Consider the following 7,670-nt stretch of genomic DNA (forward strand, 5'->3'; position numbering starts at 1 on the left):
ATGGGGGCGCAAAGAGTAACTGAGGACATGGCAGCATATGTGTTTGTGTGGTCAGGGATGGGGCAGTGGGATGACAAGGACATAAGCTCTTGTGAGTATCTGTGACAGTCTAGGAAGGCACCACAAGATGGTTTCTCCTAGGTGGTACACATCTCTTCCCAATTCCACATTCAGTGACGTCCCACTGGTATCTGGAAATCAGCCATGGTGGGAGCATTTACATCATGGAAATAGGCAAATATTACCAATCAGGGTGCTTCCCATATCCCTCCCAGCCCCCACCCATGTTTAAATATTCCCAGCACCTCACAGCTTCATCCCGTTTCTTTAAGAAACCATCTGACATGGTTATCATTACCTTGGAGGAGGGGTCCCCAACCTTTCTGGCCCCAGGGACCAGTTTTGTGCAAGACAACTTTTCGACAGACAGGGGTAGAGGGATGGTTTGGGGCTGATTCAAGCGCATAACATTTATTACACACTGTATTTCTATTATTATTACATCAGCTCTTCCTCAGATCATCAGGCATTAGATCCCGGAAGTTCAGAGCCCCTGCTTTAGAATACAGAAGAGCAAGGTGAAGCCTGAAGCCAGTGATAAACCTGTGTAAGATCACACTCCTGGTGAGAGGGAGGTGAGGCCAGCTTGTCACATACTCCAAGGATCCAGTCCCTCCAGCACACCCTGTGACCATGTAACAGCCCCCCAGTTCTGCCTACCCTTGAGAGGGCAGTTAGTCTAACTATCCAAGAGTCATGGGACCTTACCGCATGCTTAAAAATGTAACCATCAACATAAGGTGCTAGACGACCATTTTTTTGGCTGTGAAAGGGATGTGTTCCGGGGCTCACCCAGATCACAGCCTCCAGTGGCGGCCCCTGTGTACTAACCTTTAAACAGATTTGACCTAAATTGTGCCTGGAGCCCTCAGCTCCACAGTTTCGGCAACATATGGAAACGGTGACATCACCTTCCAATGCAAAGTTTCAAAGAGATGTGGCACCAACAAGCTGCCAGGTCACTCAAAAGTCCAAGTGCCACATGGCTTCCTCTTAGACAACCTGGAAGTATTTGAAGGTCAGCCAATACGAATACAATACCTTCTTTCACAGATGGATAAAGTAAATAGCAGGCTGGTATTTGGGGGGAGCAATTAATGGAGGCAATTGGAGAGAGAAAAAAAAACTGACTTTGCTTTATGTTCCATTTAAACAGGTTCCCATGTCTCTGACCCTGCGCTAAGTGTTCCTTCCTAAGGTTGGGCTTCTATTTCAAAGGAGCTCAAGGCATGAGGAATCTAGTTAGTGGATTTCATTAACACAGGAGCAAAGGCTCACATCTAACAATGGTTCTGTCTTGGCACAATACCAGGATCACCTGGGGATCTTTGAAAGCTCCAGCTAGCCATATTACATCCAGAGCAGTTCATCAGAAGCTTTGGGCTGGGACCCTAGAGCCATAGTGCCCACAGAAACCCCCAGCTGATGCCGACATGCAGCCCAGGGGAGACTCCCTGCTGCTGAGTTTATTTTTCTCACTCCCACCTTCCATTCAATTTCTGGGGTTTCCTGTTGTTCATAAAGTGTCTGTTTGAGAAAACTTAGTATCCAGTTACAGCTGGAGGCCCTGGCAGGGAAGGAGGTGAAAGGCCTCAGCACTTTCTAGATGTTTCAGGGAAGAAAGCGGCCCCACACCTAGAAAACCAGTTCTCCCAGCCTCGTCTGACATCACCAGGAGCCAATGAAAAACTTGCCCTTGAGTTGACTGGTTCCTGTCTAAACTGATTAAAGCGAGAAATGACTGGACAGACCACGTAGGGTTATGCCCCCCTGACGCCCCCAACTGCTCTTTTTAGGAGAGCCTATTCTCTGATGTGCACTGATCCAGCCGTCTATCAGCTTGCTTTGTCTCGACACATTTGTTCTGAGGCTGTGGGTGGAGGAGGATCTGATTCCCCAGGCAGGTGAGAAGCCAGGTCTCAGAGTAAACAATAAGAATTCCACGCCCCAAGATCCTTGTGAAAGAGAAGATTTTTGGTGGATCGTGGCTGCCACCTGTCGGCAGTAATTGGTAATTGACTCCTGTGGAAGCATCACACCCCTTGGTGGAGGTCAATCCCAGCTGCAGCCGTCTCACCCGGTTGCTCGGTATTCACCAGCAGTGTTGCAGGCAGAAAGAACTTTTCCTTAAACATATCAGATAGGGTAATGCAGATAGGGAGGCACACGCGTCAAAGCACATGAGCTTTGGATCATGTTCACTTGCAACTTAAATGAGCCTTCTTTTTGTAATCGTTCAGGTTCTATGATCAGAAAATCATGATCATGTGTTCAAATGAGGGCTGGACTTGATGATTTTGACCACTGGAAGCTGGGAAGGTGTGAAAAACCCATCCTGAGGAATTGGAGGAGCAGGGAGACCAGAAGAAACCAAACTGTCACAGCTTGGGTGGTTCAGTTGGTAGGTGTTTTGCTGAAACATTGAGCAAAAAAACCCTCTCAACTTTGCTCAAACGAGCATCATTAGGAACACATTCATTTAGGATACTGCCAACAGGAAACAAACCATGGAAATCTCTGGAAAGGCTAATGTGTGCATTATTTATGTAATAAACATATTTATCAGATCACTTTCTAGAATTTCGTTCTGCCTGTCTTAAATGACTGCTCTAAGATACCCTGTGCTTAGCACTTGGGGGAATACAGGTGTGAGGCAGGGCTTCTCAACCTTGGCACTGCCAGTATTTTGGACAATTCTTTGTCGGGGGAGGGGTTTCCTCTGCGTCGTAGGATGTTTAGCAGCAACCCTGATCTCTGCTCACTACATGCCACTGGCACCCTCTCCCACAGTTTATATGCTACACCTGTCAAAGAAAAAACATACTAAATTCCTAGAGTCCAAGTCTCTACCCATTGGCTACAGATTATAAAAAGCTGCCCACTTTTGTCCTTAAACTGGGGAGGAAAAAAAGAGAGAAGGTTTGTTCCATGTTTATACCACGTTTATACCACAGCCTGAGCCTCTTAATGAAAGTGAAAGAGGACAGTGAAAAAGTTGGCTTAAAACTCAACATTCGGAAAACTAAGATCATGGCATCCGGTCCCATCACATCATGGGAAATAGATGGGGAAACAGTGGAAACAGTGGCTGACTTTATTTTTTGGGGCTCCAAAATCACTGCGGATGGTGATTGCAGTCATGAAATTAAAAGACACTTGCTCCTTGGAAGGAAAGTTATGACCAACCTAGACAGCGTATTAAAAAGCAGAGACATTACTTTGCCAACAAAGGTCCATCTAGTCAAGGCTATGGTTTTTCCAGTGGTCATGTATGGATGTGAGAGTTGGACTATAAACAAAGCTGAGCGCCGAAGAATTGATGCTTTTGAACTGTGGTGTTGGAGAAGACTCTTGAGAGTCCCTTGGACTGCAAGGAGATCCAACCAGTCCATCCTAAAGGAGATCAGTGCTGGGTGTTCATTGGAAGGACTGATGTTGAAGCTGAAACTCCAATACTTTGGCCACCTGATGTGAAGGAGCTGACTCATTGGGAAAGACCCTGATGCTGGGAGGGATTGGGGGCAGGAGGAGAAGGAGACGACAGGGAATGAGATGGTTAGATGGCATCACCAACACAATGGACGTGGGTTTGGGTGGACTCTGGGAGTTGGTGATGGGCAGGGAGGCCTGGCGTGCTGCGATTCATGGGGTCACAAAGATTCAGACACGACTGAGCGACTGAACTGAACTGAATACTCACACCTGTATCCTCCTGAGTGCCAATCACAGAGCATCTTAGAGCAGTTGTTTAATAATGTAGAGTGGAATTCTGGAAAATTCTGGCAAGTGAACTGATAAATGTTCTCCCTTTGCCACCTTCTTCATCTGCGCTGCACTTGCTCTGAACCACAGCCCTGCCTTCAGAGAAGGAGGCAAATGATTTCTGTCCGGGCACGGAGCCTCATGGACTCAGCATCACAGCATCCAAGATGGTTGGCGCTGTCTAGGACCCAAAGGACAACTGGCATGCTTGCCACTGGGAGTGGGGAAGGGGGAAATGGAGGGTTAAGGAGCTCCCCCCATAGGTGCTGCGGTGTGACATATGACAGTGGGCCCTCCTGCTCATATCTATCTGAACTTTCATTCATGCATCCATTCATTCACTCACTCACTTGAGAAGTATTTCCCGAGAATCTCTGTGTGTCAGGCATGGTAATAAATGTTGGGGACACAATGATGGACCGAAAGGAACCTTCTCTCATCTCTAGAGGCCACAGTCTAATGGAAGACCCATGCGTTAAAAGCACTCTATCCATTTCCCTGTTGTCTTCACAATAAAACTTCTGATCAATGCTAAGATGATAGTGTAGATGAGATTTGGAGGTTAGGGAACAGCCTCTCTAAGTGAACCTCTCCCTGTAGGATAAGCAGGAGTTAGGAAACTGAAGCCTGGAGGAGGAGGAGCCTCAAGGCAGTAGCATGTGTGGAGGTACCGAGGCAAGAGGGTTAGGTGTGTTCTCAGCAATGAACCAAAGGCGAGTGACAGGGATGCATAGAGAGGAGGCTGGAGGGGCAGGCCAATGGGAGGTTACAGAGACTCTTGTGTGTCTTGTTTAGGATTAAGATTTTAAATTTAATTCAGTAGTTGCACCTTTTACACGAATCACTGTCTGTTGGAACTGAACTGGAGGGATCAGAGTAGATACCAGCAAACCAATAAGAGATGCTCGTAGCTTGGATAAGGCATGGTGATGATGGAGACAAAAGATGGAGGATGGATAGGAGAGAAATTTAAGAGGTCAAGACTGCTAGATGGGGACTTCCCTGGTGGTCCAGTGGTTAAGACTCTGCTCCCAACGCAGGGGCCCTGGGTTCGATCCCTGGTCAGGGGACTAGATCCCACATGCCATATCTAAGACCTGGGACAGCCAAGGGGGAAAAAAACTGCTAGACAAATGGTTGGGTATGGGAGCAATGGAGTAGTCGACAGTGAGCCTCAGGTGTCTGGTTTAGGGAACTGCCTCTGAGCTTCTCCTACAAATCTAGATATCGCTCTTGATCAGCTCTGAGTTTCTGGTATCATCATTACTGAGATAGAGAGTTATACTTAAAATAGGCCAGGTATAATGTCAAAGGAGAGGAAGATTGGGAAGACAGAGGGGCCTTCTTTTCTCTCCTAGAAATTCAACTCACTAGAAATGAAAAGGCTCAAAAAAAATAAAGAGCTTCCCCATGGCAATATTCTGCTATCATACCTCTCATCTCTTTGCACACTGAAGGGACATTTATAAAGACCATTTTCTCTTTTGAGTCATTGGCAGAGGATGTCCCGTGATGGCCCCTTCTGGTTCAAAACCCAGTTATCCCTCACCTTGTTCCTCTAAGACTACACCGTGATTGCTGAGTGAGACGTGGATTGACCAATTCTCCCATTCAAGGGCATAAAGAGAACACAACTGCGCGACCTTCTTTTGTACTCACGGGAAATAATGGATACCATTATGGCTTTAAGTTCAAGGATAATGAGGGTGGAAACCTGGCCATATCACTATTATAGCTTTATTAATAGCTGAGAGGGGAATTGCCTTTATTCTTCCAATATTCAAAAATGACTTTCCCTTTCACAAGGGCATTTTCAACTTTCACAGAGTTCTGAGTCATTTCTAAAGAAGCAAAGCCGCAGTTTTTGTTAGGAGTTGAACTGTGTCCTTCCCAAATTTTATGTTGAAGTCGTAACTCCCAGTACCTCAGAGTATGACCTCATTTGGAGGGACTTCCCCGGTGGTCCAGGGCTTAAGACTCCATGTTCCCAATGCAGGGGGCTGGGGTTTGATCCTTGGTCAGGGAACTAGATCCCACATGCCGCAACTAAGATTCAACGCAGTCAAATAAATAATAAACATAAATATTAAAAAAAACATTACTTCTTTCCAAAAAAAAAGAAGAATATGACCTCATTTGGAAATAGAGCTGCTGCAGATGTTATTGGTTAAAACACAGCCATGTTGGAGGAGGGGTGGACCCTGACTCCAATAGGACTAACGTCCATATAAGAGCAGAGAGACAGGGAGGGAAGGTAGCCATGTAACCATGGAGGCAGAGACCAGAGTGATGCATCGACAGGCCAAGGAACTCCGAGGATTGCCAGCAACATTAGGAGCTAGAAAAGGCAAAGAAGGACCCTCAGCTACAAGTTTCAGAGGAACCACGGCCCCGTAGACACCCAGACTTCAGACTTCTAGCCCTCAGAACTATGAGAAAATAAATTTTGATTGCTTTAAGCCACCCAGTTTGTGGTACTTTGTTGGGTGACGCTAGGAAATTAATACAGTTGTAATATTAGAAAATCACATAGAGATCCTGTAGTTCATTCTAGAAATGAGGAATCGTGCTCAGAAAGATGGAGTGGGAACTTCCCTGGGGGTCCAATGGTTAAGACTCGGGGTGCTCCCAATGCAGGGGGCCTGGGTTCGACCAGGGGGTCAGGGAACCAGATCCCACATGTCACAACTAAGACCAGTACAGCCAAAGAAATTTTTTTAAAAAGGGAAAAAAAAAAAAAAAAAACATAGAGTGATTTGCTATGATCAGACCTGGGCATTCTAATTCCTGTGGTTCAGAGTTCTTTTTTCTTTTTTTCTTTTTTTTCCATTTATTTTTATTAGTTGGAGGCTAATTACTTTACAATATTGTAGTGGTTTTTGCCATACATTGACATGAATCAGCCATGGATTTACATGTATTCCCCATCCCGATCCCCCCCCTCCCACCTCCCTCTCCACCCGATCCCCTCTGGGTCTTCCCAGTGCACCAGCATGAGCACTTGTCTCATGCATCCAACCTGGGCTGGTGATCTGTTTCACCCTTGATAATATACATGTTTCTCACAAGCAAGGAAATCGAAACTGTAATCAGAAATCTTCCAGCAAACAAAAGCCCAGGACCAGATGGCTTCACAGCTGAATTCTACCAAAAATTTAGAGAAGAGCTAACACCTATCTTACTCAAACTCTTCCAGAAAATTGCAGATGAAGGTAAACTTCCAAACTCATTCTATGAGGCCACCATCACCCTAATTCCAAAACCAGACAAAGATGCCACAAAAAAAGAAAACTACAGGCCAATATCACTGATGAACATAGATGCAAAAATCCTTAACAAAATTCTAGCAAACAGAATCCAACAACATGTTAAAAAAAATCATACACCATGACCAAGTGGGCTTTATCCCAGGAATGCAAGGATTCTTTAATATCCGCAAATCAATCAATGTAATACACCACATTAACAAATTGAAAGATAAAAACCATATGATTATCTCAATAGATGCAGAGTTCTTTACAGAGGCCAACCACCAGAGGTCAGTGCCAAACAGGAATTTGGCAAATCTTGACCAGCTTCCCCAAAAAAGAGGAAGACCGAACTGAGCTGATAGAGACGACTTCAGGAGTAGAAAAGAAACGCCAGGAGCTTCAGACATGGTGAGGTCATACTGGAAAAGCCACCGAAAAAAATGGCAAAGAAGAGAAATAAGGCTGTCAGTAGATCCACAGAGTTGTGCAGTCATCACTATCATGAATTTGAGAATGTGGCCTCACTCCAACAAGACATCCTGTGACAATATGCAGTCACTGCCCATCTTCTCTCGTGTCTCTATGGATTTGCCTATT

This window comes from Cervus canadensis, chromosome X (genome assembly GCF_019320065.1).
Source record: "Cervus canadensis isolate Bull #8, Minnesota chromosome X, ASM1932006v1, whole genome shotgun sequence".
Classification (NCBI taxonomy): domain Eukaryota; kingdom Metazoa; phylum Chordata; class Mammalia; order Artiodactyla; family Cervidae; genus Cervus; species Cervus canadensis.